The sequence below is a fragment of the Spermophilus citellus genome (assembly GCF_964194105.1).
Source record: "Spermophilus citellus genome assembly, chromosome: 10".
NCBI lineage: Eukaryota > Metazoa > Chordata > Mammalia > Rodentia > Sciuridae > Spermophilus > Spermophilus citellus.
Window position 1 is genome coordinate 91,355,699 of NC_138197.1, and position 14,755 is coordinate 91,370,453.

Here is a 14,755-nt window from a genome sequence, read left to right on the forward strand (position 1 = left end):
GCTGAACCTCCTGCTTGGCCAGCTTTGCATCCTTGAGGAGGAAAGGATGGTATGAGGGTAAAGTAAGATCAGACACACAATAGGACACACATAACTCTATAGGAGGCCCCTCTTTGGTCCAGGAGGCTCAAACACACACTATAGCAACTGGTTACTAAACCCCTCTCCTTTCATCTTTTATCACCCCAAACTCAGAACTCTGTGCTGTTTTCCCTATCATCTTAGTTTCTTGAACATTCTTCCAATCCTGCCCATCACCTCCAGAGACCTATGAGGTTTGTGATTCTTCTTCAGTGTTGTCAGCTTTCCATGAAAGAATTCTGCTTTGGGGCTTTTATATATTCTCTGCTGGACAATGGTGGGCTGAGTGGGTGGAGGAGCTACACAGTGGTGCCATACTGTTCTATCATGGGTGGGCAATGGGGGTCAGCTGCAATAGCCCCTACAGGTTAATCATTTGGCCTCATTCCACATGATACTGTACAGTCTACAAGTGTCAAATGCCTTGTATCTTGTTTCTTTATATGCATTTAAAAATGTGACAAATACATATTGGAAGACTGCTATGTGTTTGGATTGTTTGAGAATGGAACACCAGGCAACATCCCTGTCCTCCTGGGGGAATAAGGGAGATGAAGTTAGCATATAGACAGATAGGTGGAAATACAGGCAGGTGTAAGCTCAAAGTATCACTATGTACTGTAAAAACAGAGTAGGGGGAGGAGACAGAGAGTCATGCTTGTTGCTTGTTTGGATTGGATCATCAGGACAGACTTGTGGGAGGTGACATTTCAACAGAACCTGAATGTCCATATTTCAGGGTGGACAATTCCAAGCCAAGAAAGCAGCAAAGCAAAGATCCTTAAGTCTGACAGCCCAAGTGGGTTTTTTTTGCCCCCTTGGGCTCCATTTACATGAGTGTCCCTCCCTAATCTTGCTGTAATCTGTTGCACCCTATTCTTCAAGCCACTCAGGTTATCACTTTGCTTATGATGCTATTGTACTTGAATAAGCTTGTGATTAATGGGCTGCCATGGTCTTCACTGGGGAGCAGAGAGCCTTTGAGGTTCCAGCAGTTAAGTAGCCGAAGTGGGCAGGGATTAGAGTTGAGTCTCTGAAGCCCCACTCCCCCTCCTAGGCTGGCATGAGTCACTGGCCTGGTAGGTCCCTGCAGGGTCACTACATTGTTTTTCAGTTCTGTTCAGCTTCCCTGAAAGTGTTTGCAGGGTAAACAAAGGTTACTTATAGGACTCCAGACATTTGGAAAAGAAATGCTTCTTAGAGTGCTCAAAGGAGCGTTGTCAGAGTTAGAAAGGCAATCTCTAAATCTAGCCCAGAGGGTTTACAAATGGCCCTGTTTACAAATAGCAGGCACTTTGTTAGTTCCCTTTGAATAACTGGCCCTCCTGAGACCTGTGATAGCGTGCCAATAGGTATGCAGAGAAGAGGGCAAAGAAATGAGATTTTAGCCACAGAGGTCTATAAAATTTTGGGATAATGTGTTACATTTTTACCAAAGTACTTTTCAGCCAATTCATTCGGCAATATTTATGTGCAATGTTAGCAGGGAGGTGAAGTGGATTTAAAGATGAATAAAATATAGTAGCTTTATTTTATTTATTTATTTATTTTAAAGCTGCTCACATTCTGGCATGGGATATAGGAACATAAATAATTAGGAAAGTGTGTGGTTAGAGCTATCATCAGGATGTATACAATGTGGTAGAGGAGCACAGAGGAGAGAGGGACCCTGAAAGGCTTTTCAGAGATGGTATGATATGAATGGAAGTCTGAGAGGGTGAATAGAAATTTCACTTTTGGGCAAGGTCTGGTGGGGCAGGAAGGGAAACAGAAAGTGCATAGGGGTAGAGGCATGCAGAAGGCATCAGTGAGCAAGGCTTGATAGAGCAGAGTGGTCAGGGTCCGGCTTATGTATTAGGGATGAAACCTATTTACAAGGCACATTTAAACTAGAACACTCAAGTTTCATTGTGCAGGCCACAAGGAACTCTCTGAGGTTCTGAAGTGTGATCTTAAGCGTATTTGAGAAAGATGACTGGGGTGGGGATGGCAGAAGCCTTCTGGTTGCTTCTAGTCAGGGAGCTCATATTCTAGGAAAGGAATATAGTTATATGGTATTGAGCTGGGAAAGGCCAGTGAGATAGTACAAGCGGGCACCTATGTGATCCTCTCTTAAAACTGTAGAGATGAAATATTCACTATTTGGTGAATATAATAGAAATAAGGAAATAGAGGGCCTCCAAGGTAATGCTGAGGATTTTATTGGGAAGTCTAGTGGGTAGTTCTTTCTAATAATGATTGAGAATATTGGAAGAGAATCAGACCTGGAGGGAAGATGGAAGGAGAAAGGGAGAGAAGAAGAGGATTTGGAGTTTGGGTATATTGTCTTTGAGGTGTCAAGGGTGAGACCTCCAGATGGAGAAACCCCTGGTAGTTGGAAACAAGGGTTGATTCAGAGGTGAATCCAAAGCTCCCACAATAGTTGAGTTTTTTTTTTTTTTTTTAAAGTTCTAAGAGTCCTGTGACCATTCAGACAAGAGGAAACAAAATCAGAGTATAGAAACTGGGGATTCATTAACTTAGTGTTGTCTTTATAAGCTTTTTTTTTTATAACACTTATTTATTTTTAAAAATTGTTATTTTAGAAACAGGTAATACATGTACATGGGTTCCTTTCCTTGCTCTGTTTGTCCTCTCCAGAGGCCACTACTGATGCTAGTTTTTATTGCATCCTTCCAGAAATATGCTATGCAGACTAAATTCTCTGCAGAGATCCCTTTAATCTTTGCCTATCACAAAAACATATATCTCTCCTCAGCCACATAGTTTGAATCTATGGAATACTTACTGGAAGAACTGTTTCCTGCTCAGGCACTTTCACCAGCATTGTCTTTGTAATGAAATCCCCTTTTCTCATTCGGAAACCAACAAGAGGGCAGATTCTCCAATTTACGAAGTTCAACTTCGCTACTATGTTTGCTGCTTGTATCCTGCTTCCAAATAACTGCTGAACTGTGGTAGCAGAGACAGCAATAATAAGACAAAGATGAGCCACAGGACCCAGGCAGAAATGAGAATAGAAGCAGCAAAAAAGACATTATCTGAATAAAGGAATTTTATTTCCCTTTTTGGTTTATTTAGAACGTATTTTGCTCTCACAGCTTTCAACACACACTGGGTTTTAAACATGTCTTTGGCTTATTTGAATATTTTGCATTTTAAAGGCTCTGGGTGTGCTAAACCTGGGCATTCAGGGGGACATGAATTTAAAAAGTGGTGCCAGGTTGGATTGGTTCCTTTGGGAAAGTTTTCTAGTCTGGAGGATAGCAGAGAAAGTTCTGGGGAATTGCTGGTTTTCCTGGTGGGAGGAGTTGCTTTTCCATGTGTTTGCACTGGGGTTAAAGGTCACTGCTCTGCTAGGAGGGAGATGCTGTTGTTTTTCCTCCCTTAGAGCAGTGCCTGAGGCAGAGATTTGCACTTCAATGTTGCCTAGAGAGTGCTTTGATCAGCTGTGATCCCAAGCAAGTCGTGACTAATCAAGTATTGATGTTTACAAATGATTTCCTTTATAAAATACCAATTGGGTCAGATTCAAGGTTATTCCAATAAGGCCATCCCTCTAGCTCACTGGGATGACAGGGAAAGATGCAGAGTGCCAGCATGGGCATATGAGCGTCATCCAGCATGTATATAGTGGCAGAACAACAATTTTAGAAGTCCTACAATGTCCCTGATCTGTTTTTTGTCTTTCTGGGAAAAGTTCATTTGTGTACTCTGCCATGTTGTGTCCTCTGATCACCTCACCCTCTTTTAGAACAGTTTCTAACTTTGGTTGACACTATTTACACTTTGGGCCAGACAGTTCTTTGTTATGGAGGGTTGTCCTGTGCATTGTAGGATGTTTGGCAGCATCCCTGGTGGCTACTCACTAAATCTGAAAAGTACCCTTCTACCCTACCCTCCACCTCAACTGCAATAACCGAAGATGTGCCTAGGGGGCGATAACGACTCTGATCAGGAACCACTACTTCAGAATAAGTCCACTAGCTGTATTCCCTTTGGTTTTCTATTTGCCAGTAAGCATGCTCCCTCCCTCCTCTTAGAAGCAATCTGTAGACTTTGTTTCCTTTTTAAAACTCAAACCTGGAAATAGCATTCCTTTGTTTAACCTCTGCGGATTCCTTGCTACATAAAGGGGAAAAAAGTCTGATCTTATCAAACTGTTTCTGCCTTCCTCCTGGCCCCTCTGAAGCCTTCTGCTCCAGTCACTCAAGACTTCTCACCATCATGTGAACCTGCCACTTCATGCCCCCAGCCTTCTGCACTGTGGTTCATTCTGTCTGGAATGAACAACTGGCAATGTCCTTTTAATTCTGTAGTATTCAGTTCAGTTGCATCCTGCTCCATGAGGACACTCCCAGGTAGAGGTAGGTGTTCCTCTAGCACATTACCTTACTTCTATTTTAGCCCTTATACCACTGCCTGGTAATTACTTATTCATGTGTCATGTTCTTTTTTTTTTGGGGGGGGGAAAACTAGGGATTGAACCCAGAGGGACTTAAACACTAAGCCACATCTTCAGCCCCTTTTTAAATATTTTGTATAGAGATAGGGTCTCACTGAGTTGCTTAGGGCCTCACTTAGTTGCTGAGGCTGGCTTTGAACTTGTGATCGATCCTCCTCCCTCAGCCTCCTGAGCTGCTGGGATTACAGGTATGTAGTGAACTCATGGCCAGTTGGCAAAGGGAGCAAGCATGGGAAAAAAGAAGATCCAGAATGAAACTGGAGTGGATCCCTGACCCTGGCATAAAAGGGAAAACTAAGTCAAGAGTGGGATAAAGCCATATATGGCACTGCCAGCAGGAGGTTCCAGGGTTGAGACATACAGAGTCCCAGCTCTGTGGAGAAGTCCTGGGCACACCCTGCATGGCAGTGGGTCCCTTTGTGAATGGCTATGCCCTGTGCTGGTGAGTGTCCCCATTCATCCCAACTGCTTTACTCTGATTTCAGGGACTGATGCTGGTCATCCCTCCACAAATTGAACATTTTTTCATGTTCAGTGTCTTCAGGCAAAACTGTGAAACTTTAATGATAGGATATTAAACAACAATGAAAACTATGAAGCTAGGTCACGTGGACCAGAATAGCATTCTTTTCAAACCACACCTACCAGTGGACCGTCTAACACATTCATTGTTTTTGATAAAAATAGTCTCAGAAAAAAATGATATTCACTATGAAGCTGAAGAAGAGGATCCAAAGAAAGCATGAAGGTTGTCTCTATTGCCCCCTTATTAAGAAGAGAGAAAGAGAGGGAAGGAGGGTAAGAGAAAGAGACACCAACTTCTTTCATATGGTGCAAAGCTTTCCCTTGTTTTCCTCTTTGGGTAATAACCTAAATACTGTCCTACCTGAAAGGTAGAAAAGCTCTTTGCCACACCTTAAAAAAACAATTCTGTCCATGACAAGCTCAAAATTACATTTGAACTACTTTATTGCATTAGGAAGAAATTCTGTGAAATTGGCGGTTTCTGCTGAGCACTGGTACAGGTGTGTATGGGGCTGCCACATTGGCAGATATGTTCTGATGTCTAAAGTGGATGGGTGCTCCTTCCCCAGGGAGAGAGTGGACCAGAGAGGCAGGAATGTTTCTGCATTTGTCTCTAGACACTCCTTTGAAGAGTAGGGGTGGAATTGGGGCTGATTCAGTTCAGGAAATTCTTGGGCATCCAGGGAATAGAATCAATTGGAGGGGAATCTTTCCCTCCTTCCTTTGCTGCAGAGGCTTGGCCTGGTCTGGTCTCTGACTTCAGGCTTCTTGTTCTCAGAGAGTGTTTTGGATTTTCAAGTGTTGTATTTATCCCATTCCCTGTAGCTCTGTCTTAGTTCATTTGGCTTTTCTTCCCTGGGCACTTCCTTCTAGGGAGTCTGAGGTCTCTGTCTGTGGTTCTTACAGACTCTTTTAATATGTTTTGTGTAAAGTGGATGTTGGGCGCTTGCTAATTGCATTTGCAGGTGCACATTTACTTGTGTATGAGGTTTGCAATTCTCTCTGTGGTCCCTATGTCCAATGATACCTTAGAAATGCAGAGCTCTCTAACAAGAAATGCAATTGAATAAAACCATATTCTCCTGGGCCCATATTTCGTGCTTTCCTTCAGATACTAGAAGTTGACTGAGGTCTAGGAAATAAAGGACAGGGAAAAAAATCCTGCTTCTAAAATACTGCATATGTTATGTATCTTCATATTAACTGAAATCTTGTTCTTTTCAATTTAGGCCAAACCCTACCCTGGCCTAAATTTTTGGATGTAGACCAGAGGAGTCCAGGTGTCTCATGGTTCAGAGGCCAGGTGCCCTTTGGAACATAAAACAATGCCCAGAGCAGTACTGAAACACACAATTAATAGCACGACTCCTGCACACCTTCAGGGAGAAGTAGCCAGGAATTTAAATACAAACATACATTTTTTGAAGTCAAGTCAGTACAATATCTATCTTTCCAGAAGAGGTATTGCCAAAGTGATGAAGCAATTTGACATGAGGAATTTCTTCTTAAAAATGAAAATATTTAAAAATATTAATTATATTTTGTGTTTCAGATATTATGTTTAGCATACTAGTAACAACGGTATACTTGGTACAACATAGTGTAAGCACATTAAATCAATGATTCTAGGTTTAGGGGTACATTGGGATGATTAGTCCTTCAGCAAATACTGATGGGGCATAGATTTTGCCCTGGTGATGTCACTTTTCAAATTGAAAATTAACTTTCATGATCAGGAAATAATTCACAACGCCATTGACTAATACTGCTGCATTTATTGCCATAATACAACTAAATGCATTTGCATTAAGGAAGATCTTTTTCCCCCTACAGTTGAACAGTTTAGGGGCAATTAACGTTATTTTTAAATATAACTGTTTTAAAGTTTAAAAAAGGCTTTGCGTTCAGGTGATTTTTCTTATAATTGCTGCTGTGTTTCAATTTTACAAGAAGAATAAAAGTGAATTATTTCTGACAATATTTTTCATCTGCTTCTAAGTAAAGTGAATGAATTTTATGCTTAGCCCTTGCTTATGTGAACAGAATCCTCTCTAAAAGGGGCAGGAGAAGTCATTTATTTCCTTTTCTTGGGGTTCAGGCATTCATCCTCATTTGTTAAGAAATAATATCAGCAGGTAAAGACACAGGCTTTTGCGTTTATAGGAAAGGTTGGCTGTTACCGTCTGATTGAACAGATGCCTCTCACCAGGCCTGCAAGGAGGGGGAAAATACCATCTTGCCTTTCTGAACATTCTCTCCTTACTCTCACCTGAGAGATTCTGGGTCTGCAAACTCGTGGGACTTAAGCCCCGGCCATCATGGGTATTGTTGCTATCCAGCCTTCCTGAAGTCAGGTGTGGCATGGTCTTGCTGCAGAGCTGGCAAGATGAACCAGAGCTTTCCGGAGTTTCACCGTCGCCCCTGTAAGCACTGTTTAGCTTAACTAGCTCTTTCCCGTGAGACCTATGAGCTCAGAGCCAAGCCTGCCCAGCCAACTGACCTCCTTCATGGTACTGTTGTCTTCCTTGCTGATCAGACTTGTAGATCAATGCAAATGCTAGGGCTTTCCAGAAAATGGCGTGTTCTCAGAAAGCTGATCCCATCTGGACTCCCTTTCCTGCTTTTTAACCCAGAGCTTATATGTTCAGTTTCGGGGCTATCTTCTCCTCCAGGAGAAGTTTGGTTTGGGCTACACCCAGGGCCAATGAAAATAGTCGTCCCTCCATCCTCCAAGATAAATAATTTCAACTACCACCATCACAATTCAATAGCTACGATGCTTTTCTTAGATAGCAAACATGTATACACTGACCTTCACAGTACATGTTTGCTATTCGTATTGCCAAGCACTAAGTGTTGTATATGAATGAATTAATTTAATACAACAACTCCTTGCGTTTTTTACTGTTACTATTCTGAGTTTATGAAAATGAAGCATAGAAACGTTAAGTAATTGCCCAAGGTAACATAACTGTTAAGTTAGGTAGCCAGGATTTGAACTTGGAGAGTAATGTTAAGATCTGTGGACTTAACCCTTACTCTGTGTTAAGCAGTAACACTAAACACAAAAACTCAAAACTTACATATGCTGAAGTTGAATAGCCTTTTTTTTTTAATTGAGAAGTTTGTATGTGATTCAAAAGTGACACTTTTTTACTTTTATTTGTTGGCTTTGCTCTGCCTGAATACTCAATGTGCTTACTGGAGAGGCTAGTCTTGTGCTGTCCCATTCAGTCCTTGGCCGAACTACCAGGCTTGTTAGAAGCCGGCCCTGTCCTTTGATCCTCACAGGATGGCTTGCCTGCTCCATTTATCATGAGGAGGTATCTCCTGTTTCACTAGGGGGCTATAGGGATAGGGCCTTACCACAGTGTAGTACTGAAGATAGGAGACTGCTGTGCACCATCCTGAGGCAGAAGGACCTGGTACTGCAGGCCAGAAAACCAGGCTCTCAATGTGACATTGGCAAGCCATTTAACCTCCCCGTGTGAGGGATGATGAAATAACGCTTTGATCTTTAGAGAGAAAAAGCTTGATATAAATACCAAATAAGTGCACTCTTCCTTAACACCTCTTAAATTCATTGAAGGCTCTTGCCTCATAAAATTCCAGCACATCCTTAGTTACAAGTTCCACATTCTTACACCTGGACTTTCAAGTTTTCAATCATTATATTGTGTCTCATTTTGTGATATGCCTAAAAGCAAAAATAACCCCTATTTCAGTGCCTATTGTCTGAAGAGCTCCAAGCTAACAGTACTCATTCTATTAAAACAAAAATCCTATACATTATTTAAGACCTGTGCATTGTGAAGCCAAATCTGTGCCTAAGTGCTGCTGTAGCCCTGTTTTTGCTCTTTGAGGCTCTCTGCAGTAACTTGGGATGAAGCTTCAGTCACTTTTTCTTTTTTTAAAAAACTGATTCAAAGTAGGGATTCCTCTGCTTTCCTACCCGCTGTACCCGGGATTGTCTTCCTTGTGTGATGCGCATAATCCAAAATTAGCACTCATAAACACCTGCACTTGAATCAAAATTCATATCTCCTCAGCACCCTGTCATCAGGGAGAAGTTCATTAGGTACTTTCAGGTGTGGAGGATTGAGATGACCAGGGAACAGTGTTTTAAGGAATATTTGCATTTTAAAATTGAAGTTCAGAAGAAGAAATTCAAAACAATTGAATTTTCAATAAAAAATGTAATCGCCATCCAAGCCTCTTCACTACAGTGTGGAGAATGACAGCCAGGGACAGGACAGGCACGGAAGCTACCCCAAGAGAGACAAAAGGTTTCTGCTCTCTTTATTCAAATTCTGCTTGTTGGCATCATTTCATTCACCTCTGTGAGGTGTCACCGTTTTACAGATGGCAATTCCAAGGTTCAAAGAAGTCAGGTAATTTCCCTAAGGCCACACAACTAGAAAATTGCCAAGCCATGATCTGGTCCAAAGCCCTTATGCAACACTAGAAATTAGTAGAACCGTACTTGGGTTTCACTTGGATTCACTTCTATTTGGAGCAATAGAGCCCCATCAACACCTGCTCTATTCAGCTCAATTCAAAAACTAGTTATTGGCATTTCTCCTGTGCCAGGCTTTTCTAAGCACTGGGAACCCAAAGAGGAGCATGGCATGACCTCTGGCCTGGAGAAGCTTATTGCTTCTTATCTAAAACAAACCATCAAAAAGGGCAAAACTCATTTGAGTACAATAAACTTAGGTCTAAACATAATTTAATATGAATAACAGTACTTAACTCATAGGAACTTAATGCTTTCAATTCATTGTCTTACTACATTGTTCAAGAACATCAAGTGATAGTGACCTTTATAATTTCCATTTTAGACTTGCAGCCCTTGGGCACCTTGGGGACACTGGGCTTGGCTGCCTTCTTCAACTTCTTGCTCCCAGCCGCTGCCTTCTTGGCCTTGCTGCTGCTGCTGCCCTTGTCCTCGGTGGCAGGGGCCTTAGGGGCGCATTCTTGTCGGCTGCGGCGCCCTTGGTGGGTCAGGGGTCCTTGTGGCGCCCTGCTGCCGGCTTCTTGGGTTTGTGCACGGCAGGCGCCGAAAAGGGGCACACCGTTAGCTGGCCACCAGCTTTTGGCGTTGGAGCTTGAAGGAGCCGGTGCCACCTATGCCCTTGACTTGCAGTAGCAAGTCATTCTGCACCAGCGTGCACCAAGTACTTGAGGAGGACTTCAGCTTTGCTTATCCAAGTGGTCCTACATCCTGGAGCTTGTTTGAAGTGCAGAATGGTGGTGTACCTGAACCTGTGGGAAGAAGCAGACAAGATATGTGACTCTCAGACTTGAGGGTATTACCAGGATTGCTGGACTAGTACAAGGTTTCTGATTCAGTAGTCTGGGTTCTTAATAAAGGTGCTATGAAAGAATGTAAGACAGGAAAATAATTAAATATTTTTACTGTGTTACTATTAGCATTCAGGGATATAGCCATTGATTTTACTGAAGAGGAGTGGGAATGCCTTCAGCCTGCTCAGAAAAACTTATATAAAGATGTGATGCTAGAGAACTATAGAAACTTTGCCTTCCTTGAAGCACCCATCCCCAGATGACAACCTGTTTTTCCCCAACCAGACCTCAAATGGAACTGACTTCTAAAAGGGAACTCACGTCCCCCACGTTGCCCCCCATGTCTTCAAGCCACCTCATGTTCGACACCTCTTTTCAGCTCTGAAGCAGACAGAATGAGCTGTCACCCCTTCTCCTTACAGCAATAAAGAGTTCCTAAAATTAGGAGGAATGAAGCCAGAGATGAATAGACAGTGTAGATAGGTAAATCAAGTCAGGTTGGATGGATATAGGAGGCCCATTTTGAGTGAGTCTGGGAAGTTGAAGACGGTCTCCTGAGATTACTATTTACAAAGATGTAGAGCCTGGCCAAATAGGTCCCCAAATGAGGGAACCATGATTGTTTCCCAAGTTTCCAGACAAAGGGGGGAATGAAAAACCAGCCTCTACCTCAGAGCAAAGCCTGTCCAAGGAAGGGACATGACCTTTGTCCCTGGAAAGACCCATAGAGCGCTCCTAGGCACATTCCCACCCTGCTAAGTTGTTTATCTACAAATAACAGGAGAGATCTGCTGAGCCAGGTGTCCCTGACTCAGTCAGGCTAGGTGGGGATCCATAGCAACCCCCTAGCAGCCACCAATCAGCATGAGACAGGAAAATACCTGGGATGCCAGATGACCCTCCCAGTAGTTTATGGTGGTTGATAATGTGTTGGGAAACCACATAATTCAGCATGAACACCCCTCTTGGCTTAAACCAATCAGTTCAAATGAATACCCCTTTTGTAGTAACCAATCATCCCTACCCAACTTGTTCCTGCCATTGAATGTGCTAATCATGTTTTAGAGTTGTTATTTGATTTTCCCACCGAGTGTGATGATTTGCTAAGAGATGCTATGATGTATGTGGGGGTCCCTGCCTTCTCCAAAGAATGTATAAAACTGCTGCAAACCCTGGGCTCGGGGCCTCTCAGCATCACCAGTTGCTGTGTGTGTGCGTGGAGGACCAAGCTAGCTTGCAATAAACACCTCTTTGCTGTTTAAAAAAAATATATATATATAATTTCCATTTTATAGATGAGCAAAATACTACGTCTATGCTGCTCAATGTGGCAAGATGTGGCTATTGACATTTTTTAAGCAAAATTAAATAAAATCATACATTCAGTTAGTAATACTAGCCACATTTGAAGTGTTCTGTAGACACCTTTGCCAAGTGGCTGTGCTATTGGTCAGCACAATAGAGAGCAATTTTCATCTCTGCAGAAAGTCCTATTGGACAGTTGCCTGCATCAGTAATTTGCCTACATGAGAATGTGGGAAATGGACTTAAGTCTGCTGAGTACATTATTTTAACTCTTATGATATACTGCTGCCTTAATTTTAGAGAAATTGGGGAAAGAGAGGGAAGGTTAAAGAAATAAGAAACATCTCAGAAATGGTGGGGGGACTAGTAGCCCTTGAAAGAACCAGGAACTATTTCTTTTTTGTTGGATCAGAAATGTTAGTACTTGCTGTTTGTCTTTTAATGAAACCATAAGGTGACTTTTGCTAAGAGTTATTCTAAAATTGTGATTTATTTACTTTTTAGCCTCAGCTCCTAATATAGTACCTGGTACATAATAGGCACACAATAGATGTTTCTGGAACTGAATTTTAATATAACTATAATGTCTGCCTGTCTCAAAAGAATTGTAGTGAAGAGTAATGTTGGTGGACTTCTTTAAATTCCTACTGGGGGAATGAAAAGATTTCCTCCAAGGCAACATGCAAGGTCTGAGCTTGGGTTTTGTAAAAAGATGGCCATATTTGTATTTATCTACCCTGTGAGAGGGCCATAAGAGTGAGCCATCCTAAGAGCTGCCGAACATCTTATCTGGGCCAGATTTTACAGTAAGCTATTTAAAATCTAAACTAAAGAAAGTTTGTATATGGCTCCAAAGCAAGCACTGATAAAAAAAAATTGCTTCAATACTAAATTAATTCCTGTTATCATCTTAGTGCAGTGAAAACAAACCAAGTCATCCGCCTGCTATGTATCTTTGTGTGTTATCCCAGATTACTTGCATTTACCCACCAAATGTTGTGTGAAAGCTGAAGAAATACCCTATTTTGGCTCAGCTCACCCTCTGCTTCTTTTCATCAATGCAGGCTCTGCACCCTTCCCACTCATCCTCCCTTCTCTCCATGATTTTGCTAAAGTGTTGGCTTCTGTCATGTAGAACAAACAAAACCTATAGAAAAATGTTTTCAAAGACAGATGCACCGATTTGGGATGGGAAGCAAACGCAGGATGCTCACTCACTGCCTCTTAAAGGCTTTAATTTACAGCAAAAATAAAAAAGGAGTTGTTCGATACTGAGCACGAGGAGTCAGCATGGAAAACTGATAAGAGGAAAAAAATGCCAGACTTATTTTGAATTTGAACTTAACAACCAGGACCCTTATTTCCCTGCAGCAAAATGATCGCAACTTTCTTTGAATGATTTAAGAATTCCCTGGAGACATTTTGCCCAGGCCCTTTTGTGGGCCTATCTTGGCAGGCTTTAGAATCCTCCTAACAGGGCTTATCAGAGAAGATTCCAATTTAGAGCAGCAAAAGTCTAGTGTCTGATATCAGCTCTAGCTATTTTTTTTTTAAAGAGACACGATGTTTTACAGTGTTAACAGTTTTGAAAGGTCCTACGTTTCCAGTGAACAGAGAGCTCTTTTGTGAAAAGGACTCTGAAAAGCATTATTCAGGTGAAATGCATGAAAGGAATGAGAGTTAAACAGAGAAAAGTTTGCCATCACACAGATTGGAGGCAGCATGTGCTGACAGGTGCAATTATGACCAAATAATTGAATCGGTTTAAAAGAGATTTGGTGAGATAAGGCAATAGCTGTAGACTAACATTGGAAATCTGTTACTAATTAGATAGTCAGGGGTCCAGCTATGGTTGATACAACCAATGAAGGGATCTTAAACTACTTGACCTGCAGGATGTGGTTGCATTGTAAAATAGGGTGAAATAGCATATTGTCAGCCCAACTGACCTTAATTAGTGCCATGGTTGGAGGGAAGGTTGTGTGGTCTCCCTCAGACTCCCCCATAGCCTGGAACCTCTTAGCTCCCCCAAAGTGGTGGCCAACTCCGATTCTAAGTGCTTCTGTCTCAAAGAAACTAAAGAAAATGTAAGTTTGCAAAGTTAATAAATTGTTTTCTTAAACATTTGTTTCTTTGTTCATTGGTTAAAGTGTTTCCAGGCATTTCAGTATCCTTTGTCTTCGCATGCCTTAGCCAAAGACATTGCAATAGAGAATAATATAGTGTTTATTTCAGATCATGTTCTACCAGACTGAGAAAAGATAAGAACCTTCTTCCTGGTCTTGAAATATAGGAACTTAAAGCCTTGGCCCCATGAGAAGTGAGGTTACCATACACACTCAATCCATACTTTGTTCAGGATCAGGGGGACAGTTCTTTCCTAGGATCTCCGCATGGAGAAGAAACTGATGTGTGAAATACAGCACAATCATTTCTGCTTACAACAGAGCAAAGGGCATCCCTAATATTCCATTAATAATTCTGTTAGACATCTTGCTTCAGGCTTTCATTTTTAGTGAAACAATATAACTTATTCTGTTATATTGTAAGATTTTTTTCTTCCAAATCTATAATTTCTTTTATCCTGTGTATAGTTGGATTACTTTGTCATTGTAATATTATTAAAGGTTCCTAAGTTGGCTAGTGAGTCACAGGTTTCTGATAATGACACCTTAATATAAAATTCAGGTGATAACTCCTTTTCTACCATGGAGAATTGACTCCTTAATGTCTTTGGACCTCTAGTAATTTCATTTTACCTGTGTAACTGTCAACTTTTTTCCTTTGCTTTTACCAATAAGGGCTCCATCAGTACCTAGGTAGATGGGGGACTATCTTCTGCATCAGCCTTTTTGAAGTATTTGACAAGCTCAAAAAGTAAGTCTACTATGGCACCAAGGGTCCCCTGCTGCTGTAGCCATGACCTCCCCTATTCTCTTCTCACATTATTAAGCACTTTAGCAGGGTCTGGCCCATAGTAAGCATTCACTATCATTGTTATTTTAGTTTTTTATCACATTTTTATTCACACAATGACTTAATATGTTTTCAGCATTTTCCTGCGGTTTGATA

At 41.6% G+C, this 14,755-nt stretch overlaps 1 protein-coding gene across 1 annotated transcript in view; it reads left to right on the forward strand.

The window, feature by feature from the left end:
* The window catches only part of TPH2 (tryptophan hydroxylase 2), a 92,241-nt gene that overhangs the window by 36,027 nt on the left and 41,459 nt on the right, over window positions 1–14,755 (forward strand). The gene's annotated exons all lie outside the window — the stretch shown is intronic.